This window comes from Humulus lupulus, chromosome 5 (genome assembly GCF_963169125.1).
Source record: "Humulus lupulus chromosome 5, drHumLupu1.1, whole genome shotgun sequence".
NCBI lineage: Eukaryota > Viridiplantae > Streptophyta > Magnoliopsida > Rosales > Cannabaceae > Humulus > Humulus lupulus.
This window is the reverse complement of record NC_084797.1, coordinates 12,205,453-12,215,222: the sequence shown is the minus strand read 5'-3', so window position 1 is coordinate 12,215,222 and position 9,770 is coordinate 12,205,453.

Genomic DNA, 9,770 nt, shown 5'->3' with positions numbered 1-9,770 from the left:
GATTAAGTAATTTTAATTATTATTGTTATTATTTTGTTAAGTAAGTCAAGAATATAGTTTCATATATACATATATATATATATATATCTATATGAAAAATGTGATTTATAGTAAACCTATTATTTAACAATTATTCTTATATATTAATATTTTGTTAATATTTGAATATTAAAATAATATCAATATTAGTTTCTTACAGTTATTGATATTTGTAAGACCAGTGAATTTTGGATAAAGTATATTTATTATATCACTGGAATTGATATTAGGACTAATTAATAATAATATAAATATTTATATTTATATTTGTACGCCCTGTTTTTCCCACGGGCTGATTAGCGAGCCGAGCTGCGGCCTAATCGTGATTATCTCTTGGACGTCCCACAGACCGGAGCTTCTGTCATTAGGTCGTACCTACTTAGCTCGAGGAGACTCAAGGGTTCGCCAAGATTGCACAAGACTTAACCCCTGATTCTGAAGGCCTATGGTCGAGTTAAGTATCCAGCTCGCGGTACGAACTGAGTATGAAGACTATGACCCTTTGTAAAGTCAACACACGCAAGGTAAACGTGCATATATCAGACATCACGTGTCTGATATGCCCCTGACTTCTCGGACACGCAGCAGGAACGTGCGTATTCAGACACCCACGACTGGGTTGGGCCGTGCGGCCCATTATCTCCTTACCTATCGATTTGACCATACTTATGTGTCAGGTTTAGGAATTAATCATGAATGTCACAGAGTTGATGCAATAGATAAGAGGGTCACGGGATGACCTTCTTACCAACTCCCAGGTGCCTTCTCCTATAAATATGGAGACCCTGGGACTTAATAAGGGTTGGATTCTCTATTGTAAAGAAGGCCCTGTAATCAAATATCTAGTATAGAGCAATAATACTGACTAGTGGAGTAGAAGGATTTTAACCTTTGAACCACTCAAAAAACGTGTCTTGTGTCACCTTTTTCCTTTTCTAAGATCTTGTATCTGTTTCGATTCACATTTAGCACTAATCCCTTTCTCTTTATTTCTTAATTACCTGTTGGCGAAGAACCGCGTCAACAATATTATTATCATTATATCGATTATTACAACTTTATGTTAAAAATATGATTTCTTTTATAAAATGACTATTTGAATATATACATTCATAAATGTATTGTTATTGAAGTATTTTTGTTATTAATATTGAAGTAAGTTTATTTATAGACGATAATTATTATTCTTGTTATTATTATCATAAGAGTACATTATCTTATGAGCAAGGTTTAAAGCATGGTTTTATATGAAGAGTTATTTGCATTACGTTGATAATAATTATTATTATCATTTATATAGTTTATGGAATTGTTAATATACACTATCAATAGTGTATATTTACGATTTTGATAGAATTTAATAAATGATGTGCCTTGAATAGGATTTCTATGGATTTGATTGATTGACTCTTGGTGATCACTTTTAAAATAAGCTAAGGACCTAAGGTAAGTGAATCTCACCTTTTGTGCTTAAGTGTAAGATGCATGACTACATTGATTGTGTATATCTGATGAGTTAAGTATGGGATGATGATGATGCATATGATAAGTATGTGAAGAATGGTTATATGAATATCATGATAGTGTTGTGTGATATGAAATTGATGAATTTCGTGATATGTGAAAGATGTCTTACTTGGTTAAGATTGATATGAATTATGTGCAAGTATGTGTTCTTATGTTGATGAATATGCGGATTACTGTTATGTTCATGATTTTATTATATGTTATGATATATGAAGCGTTTAAGTTTTTAGACTGGAAACCTTAGACCTGAGCCATAGCTCTACATTAAGGTATAACAACGCCACCAACCCAAAGCTTCATGTATTATGACTAAAGATGTTTTGAGTTATATGAGATGTGATACAATGCCTTGATTGAATACCATCAACATGAATCATGAGCATGAACATTGGCATTTCAGCATCAGCATGTATGCATGGCATGTACAGTTATGTGATACATTATTATGTGATATAAGAACATGCATATGAATATGACAAAAGTTATGAAATGCCTTGAAAAGTCTTATGTAAAATTAAACATTTTAATGACACAAGACTTAAGCAAAGTGATAATAATATGTTTAAAAAGGGTGCCACTATTTTGATGAAGCAATTAAGTAAGTTCAGCAAAGAAGACGGAGGTCTATAAGACTAATAGTGGCTGCCCACTAGTATGGGCTAGGTCAGAGTTGACCATTCAGACATGCTTGCCATGTTCCCGTCTTTCTCCTCCATATGTGTAATAAGTATGGCAGCTATGGCAACGATGAAATGAGTGTTATGATGAGCCTAGCTATGATGATGGCTAGCCGGAGGAGAACCCATGGGATTCTATATGATATGTGTAACAAGCCCTGCAGGCATTGGCCGAATCAAACAGTGTGCACAAATGATATTGGGCCCATAAAAAAATGTGAAACTAAAAGAAAGATCATAAAAGTAAAGTTTGAAAGTGCATGAGCAATAAACGAAATGCATAAGTATATAAGTCAGAATATTAGTATATGGGCACTTCAAACTCACGACATTCATGTGTATGTGTATGCATGAGATTTGCTTACTGAGCGTTAGCTCATTATGTTATTTTCCAACATTTTTCCAGGTGTGGCTTTAGTTGTTGAGCAACTTGTGGAGCACGGACTCAGTAGCAATGCAATAGTGGTTTAGAGTTTTCATATGGCTACATTAAATTTAAAGTATTCATACGTGTAATAATTTATACTAATAAGTTTATATAAAAGTTTAAAAATTTTCTGTATTTCTTTGTATCGTTTTTTTTAAATTTATTTGGTCAAGTGTCTTACATACTCGTAAACCCTAGAATTATGAGTATGTGGCGGACGTACCCTACATTAGGGACGTTACAGTCAGGGTTTCCTTATCCATTGTTTACTTGGCCCAGGGTGGGCCCATACCTCTTGTGAGGGCCTATGGACCTGTTCGCCCTGCCACGTGTCATAGGTGAAAAATATAGATAACACTTTCTTTCTGGTATAAGTTATCATAAATATATTTATTAGTTATTAAGTAATAAATTATACTTATACTACATTTAATATATCTAGTACATCATCAATACATAATTAGATCATCAATATCAAGAAATATATATTTGTTTATTTTATAAAAATAACAGTTGAACATATTATAATTTCACTAATAATTTTTTTATTTTTAATATTATTTAGTTTTATTTATTATTTTGTGTTTTAGAGAATAAAAGTTAAAAAAAATCAATGAGTTTTATATTTAAAAGAAATATCAAGAAGATTAAAAAAACTTCTTTTTTCTTAATATAATAAATAATATTTTTTTACAATAGGTAATTTTGTACAAAATAAAAATTAAAAAGGGGTATCAAAATGAATTTTAAATATATTTGAAGAATTTACTTACAATAAAAATGGGATAACAAATTAGGAGTGTATGGAACTACCCGGAGCAAATATGTTTCTTCTCTACTTGGAAAGACCAAAAATGCTTTCATTGATTTCTGAAAATGTATTTTGGATGATTTGTTTAATAAAAATACATATGTTATATTGTTTGACCAAAATGGTAGTAACTCATTGATTTCTGATGTATCTCCATGTATTTTGGAATTATTTGTTTAATGCAAACATATATTATATTATTTGACCAAAGTGGTAATAGCTAGCTTTGGAATGAGACTAAAATTCATCTTCATTACATGGATCACTTGTTAAATTACACGAATTAATTATTAATAGATACCTCATCATTATGTTTTTTTTTTGGCAAGATACCTTCATTATTGAATTAACTTTGAACGCAAAAGTTTCCCACCTATCATGAATTATGTCATTTTTTTTTTCTGACAAAATCTATTGAATTAATTAGAAAAGTACTTAACTCATCTATCACTTTTTAGCAGCTTAATTTTTTTATTAAGTTGATTTTCAATTTCTAATTTAAAAATTTTAAAAGCATAAAAAATCTCTTCTTTATGCTTTAAAAGAAACATATAGGGATATTTACTAAAATCATCTATAAAAGTAAAAAAAAAAAAATTTACTACATCTAGTTAAAACACAATTTAATTCATAAAGATCACTATGGATTAAATCAAGTAAATTAGATGATCTTTCTACACTAAGAAATAGTTTCTTTATCATCTCAGTCTAACACATGTTTTACATTTTCCATAATTTTTAATATTGCATGCAATCAGAACACATTTAACTACTCTTTTCATGGTTGAAAAACATGTATGTGATAGTCTAAGATGTCATAAATATAAAGAATCATACTTAGCAATATAAGCGAAATTAACATATTTATTGATAACATTGAAAGTTACATTATTGGTGCACAACTTAACTATACACTCACAAGAGTACCCATTTCCCAAAAACACATTGGATTTGGTAAGAATAAATTTACCACACTCAAAGACGTCTTTAATGTCGTGCTTGCCTAACAAATCTCCACTTACCAAATTTTACTCATTTCAGGAACATAAAGCATATTCACTAATGTAACTTTCTTGTTGGAGGTGAAAAAGACTTTGTCAAGTACCTTGGATTTGCCCTCATTGCCCATTTGAATCTCATGGTTGCTCTTTGACTCTTCAAAGGTCTTGAATAATGATTTGTCATAGGTGACATGGACGCTGACATATGTGTCATACCACCATCCCTTCACTTTTTCTTGGACCGCATTTACCTCACTAAGGGTAGGAACAATGTTCTCAACTTCAGTTGCATTTACCTTAGGTTCTTGTTGGTGTTTACTATGCCTACACTTTCTTGCATAGTGATCATTTTTTCCACACACAAAGCAATGATCTTTCTCGTCCTTAAACTTGTGTTTGGATGGTTCTTGGACCCAACAAATTCTCATTACCCTTTTTGCCTTTCCCTTTCTTTTTGGGATGTTTTGGTTGTGACACTGCATTTGCTTTCAAAGTCTCTCCATTAGACCCCTCCACAAGTTTGTCTCTACATATCGATTACTCTTCAATTCGAATATGCTTTTGGATTTTCTTCAAAGAATAATTCTCTTTTTTATGAATGATTCTTTTCCTATAGCTCCTCCAAGTTGGTGGTAATTTTTTCGCTATATCACCAACTTGAAAGGCCTTGGAAAGCTCAATCTTTAGTACTTTCAATTTGTTAACAATTATTTGAAGCTCATGAATTTGAGGAAGAACAGGTTTATCACCAAAAAAATTGAAATCAATATATTGAGATATCAAGAACTTTTTGGTAACTTCCTCTTCTGCCTTAAATTTGGTCTCAATGGCATCCCAAATCTCCTTTGCCGATTTGGTCTTGGTGTAGAGGTCATAGAACTTATCGAATAGGGCATTGAGGATATGAACCCTGCATAGGAGATTGTCCTCCTCCCTCTTGGTCCTAGCACTTTTTACCTTGGGTGTGTGTGTAACGCCCTACTTCCTTAAAGTCGTTACTATGTGAGTTAAAAATGTGTCATTAGTTCGCTAACCGAGGTTTTAGGTTAAAAGTGTAGCTAAACTGAAATAAAACTCGTTTAATGATATTAATTATATATAAAAAAATGGACATTCATTGAAATCATAAAAAGCTATACAATTGGGATCGCAAAATACTGTTGAGAAAATTTATTACAACTCAAAAATATAATTACAGTCGACCTAAGCGACCAAGCAGTTTATTACAACATCCTTCCCAAAATACTCTAGAATGATTCAATCGACGATTGGCGAGCATATGGAATAACTAGTGAATTACAACTCTATTGTACTGCAATTGGTGCATTGGTTTTTGCAGCCTTAATGCTTTTTGCCGGTTGGTTCCATTATCACAAAGCTGCTCCAAAATTGTCTTGGTTCCAAGATGTAGAATCTATGTTGAATCACCATTTAGTAGGACTACTTGGACTTGGGTCTCTTTCTTGGGCGGGACATCAAGTACATGTATCTTTACCGATTAATCAATTTCTAAATGCTGGGGTAGATCCTAAAGAGATTCCACTTCCTCATGAATTTATTTTGAATCGTGATCTTTTGGCTCAACTTTATCCCAGTTTTGCTGAGGGAGCAACCCCATTTTTCACCTTGAATTGGTCAAAATATGCGGAATTTCTTACTTTTCGTGGAGGATTAGATCCAGTAACTGGGGGTCTCTGGCTGACCGATATTGCACACCATCATTTAGCTATTGCAATTCTTTTTCTGGTAGCGGGTCACATGTATAGGACCAACTGGGGCATTGGTCATGGCATAAAAGATATTTTAGAGGCTCATAAAGGTCCATTTACCGGTCAGGGCCATAAAGGCCTATATGAGATCTCCTTTCCAATTTTATACAATTTTAGATCTTTCAACAAGAAACCCTTACCCCATAGATTTATTCGAAATTCATGAAAGGCCCAAAGAATTTTTAGATTTAATTGTCTAGCGTATACCGTTATACACACAATACAAAACGGGCGGTTTTTCTATTTTCATTTGGATGAAATCTAATCGGCTTCAAATATTTCTTAGTTTTTATTGATTCCTGTCAAAAGGAATTAATTTGAGTAAACGTTTCATTTTAATGAGTCTGTTTTTATGTTATTTCGTACTGTAAAATGCATTTGTTTGTGGGATTTTTTATTTTTTCACGAAAGGTAATTAAAAGAAAGTATAGAATGAATTTCTGCCTATGTCTAGATCTCGAATAAATGGAAATTTTATTGATAAGACCTTTTCAATTGTAGCCAATATCTTATTATGAATAATTCTGACAACTTCGGGCGAGAAAGAGGCATTCGCCTATTATCGAGATGGTGCGATTTGATTATTATTATTTTTATTGAATTTAGTTATTTATATCTTTTATTTTCTTAGTCTTAGGAGAAAGACGCATTATTATTATTTGGGATAGAAAGAAAAAAAATTAGTAAAAAAAATCTACGCTTGTTGAAGGTGAAGTTTTGTAAATAAAACAAGCCCATATGTCGTGTATCCCCGATTAATGCAACCTCAAATGCTTCAATCGTCGATTCTAGAGTATTGAGCGGTCCCCTTTACCTTTCTGTACAAATAGAATAACTAATTTGTATAGAATGGTAAAGGGACCCTCTATGATATATGATTATAGAAATAAATAGAAAAATGAAAATTAAGGGATATTTAAATCCTTACCAACTGGATTTTGTTGCTCTGGGCAACAAACACGCATGAACCATTTCACGAAGTATGTGTCCAGATAGCTCAAAGTCTCGATAGTTAGCTCTTGGTCTTCCAGTTAAAAAACAACGTCGATGAAGTTGTGTAGGTGCACTATTACGTGGTGGGGATTGTAACTTTCCATGAATTTTCCATTTCTCACTCAACGACGGAACTTTTCTTATTTCATTTTTTGAGGATCCCTGAATCAAATGATATTTTTGTTCTAATTTTTGCCTCTTCTTCTCCCTCTAAATCAAACTTTTTCTTGCCATAATGATTCAATTCCTCTTAGTTTCAATGATAGAATCCAAGAAAGAATTAACCAAATTTTCCTGATGTAGAGGCAATCAAGAAAGCCGCATAAGTGAATATATAACCTACAGAAAAGTGGGCTAATGTAATGCCCCGAATTCTCCGATGTATTTAACGGCGTGAATAGTAGGCCGGGAGGGCCGTACTTGCTTAATTATGTTATTAATTGATTAAATGCATGTATATGTTGATTATATTATGATATGATGTGAAATGCATGCATGTGAGTCCATATTTCCTTATACAGGGGTGTGATAGTAATTTGGCCCGTTGAGGGTAAATTGGTTATTTGAACGCATGTTGGTGATATAAATTGAGACCACATTATGATGTGGGTTCGTTCGAGCCATTTGGCATGAGACGATCAAGGAAATGTTAAATATCAGTTTGGTCATAACAAGCTTAAGCTCGGGGCTCGGGGTGAGTTTTGGGGTGTTTTAATGATTAGAGTGTTACCGGGCATTAAAGGGTAACGGGATGTGAAATATTGGTGTTTGAGAATTTTGAGATTAGCGGGAATTGGGAAGCGTTAATTATCATTAACGGTGTAGGTGGAAAATGTTAAAATTTCCCTTGAGAGGTTTTAGAAGCTTTATTATGCCTAGGGGTATAATGGTCTTTTGGTATGTGGATATATATGATGTATGGATGGCTGTGAAATAGAACCCAAAACAGAGTTTGCTTCATCTTCTCCTTCCCGTACAATTTTCTCCATAGTTCTCTTCTTTGGAATTTTGAGCTTAAGTGTGGAGCTAAGCTAGGAAATCAAGGGGCTAAGGTTGTGGTTTTGGTTCAGCCATTGGAGAGGGTTCAATACTAAGTTTGAGGTAAGCTTTGATCATAACTTTTCTGGTTTTGCCCTGTTTTAAATATAAGTTTCAGTTTGTGTTTTATGGAGGATTGTTGGAATTGATGGAGGTTTTAAGGGGTTGCCTTGGGTTATGATGAGGGAGAGTTTTGAGTGTTGTTTAGGGGTGTTAATGGGTGTTTGAGAGAGGTTTGGGTGGTGTTTAAGTTGGGTTTGAAGGGTTGGTTCTAAGTGAAATCGTAGAGGAAGAAAAACAGGGATTTAGCTGAAAAGGGCGTTGCACCGCGGCATGGCCAGGGTGTGCCGCGGCCCTTGGTGAAATCTGAGTTTGGGCGCCTCTGTTTGAGGGGCAGGCCACGGCATGGCCAAGGAGGGCCGCGGCCCTTAAGGCATTTTTGGCCAAAGAGAGTGTTTTGGTTCGGGGATGCAAGCCTAAGGCCTCGGGATTGAACCTACTACCCGGTTGAGTAGTGTTTGAGGTCCCGGAGGTTAGGTTTTGGTTTGGGAACCTTTTATTATTCATTTTATTGATGGAATCCCATGATTTGGTTATGACCAGGTAACCGCTAAAGGACCAAAAAGTCGATCGTTCTCAGGGTTGTTTTTTTATTCGTTCTTGCTCGAACCAGAGGTAAGAAAACTGCACCCCAAGTGTGACATGCATGGATATTCCTGAGGCATGTTGAATGTGAGAATATGGACAAGGATTGTGTATGGAATGCTTAGCATGTGTTGCTCATTTGTGCATGGCACTGACTTATTAGTCAGGTTTGACAAGAGTGCTAGTATCACTGTGAAGCTGTGACTTATTAGTCAAGTTCGGCAGTGGTATTGGGCATTGGTCACGATGAGCTAACTTATTAGTCAGGACGGCCTTGGCGTGTGTCACGGAAGCCAGTAAGATTTGATCAAATCAATTATCAGCATTGAATGGCTCAAAGAGCATTAATGCCAAACCGACCCCGAGGGTCGATGAATGAAATAAGCGCTTGGAGGCTAGTGGCTTACTCAGCAGCCACTCTCCCACTTGAATTAGTGACTTGCTTGTCAGTCACTTAGTGTGGTTTGTCAGGGTCTCATGTGGTGTTTGCTCATTTGTTTAAAAGCTTTATGCTCAGTGTGATTATAACGATAATCATTTGATAATGTTATGTAAAGTGTTATGTTTTCTTGCTGGGCCTTGGCTCATGGGTGCTATGTGGTGCAGGTAAAGGGAAAGAAAAGCTCACCTAGCCTTGAGTGGAGAGCTGATGTGGTGGTGTGTACATATGCGGCCGCTTGACCGCCACGGTCATGGTGTTCTCAGAGGAACTAGGGGGTTTACCCTATTTTTGCCGCTTAGGTCGGCGGGTTTGTAAATTTAAAACAGTAGAGACCATTTTGTACTGAGAACAGCTTGTAAATGTTTTGTTTAGCTCTGCAGAGCAGTTGTAATAAAATCTCC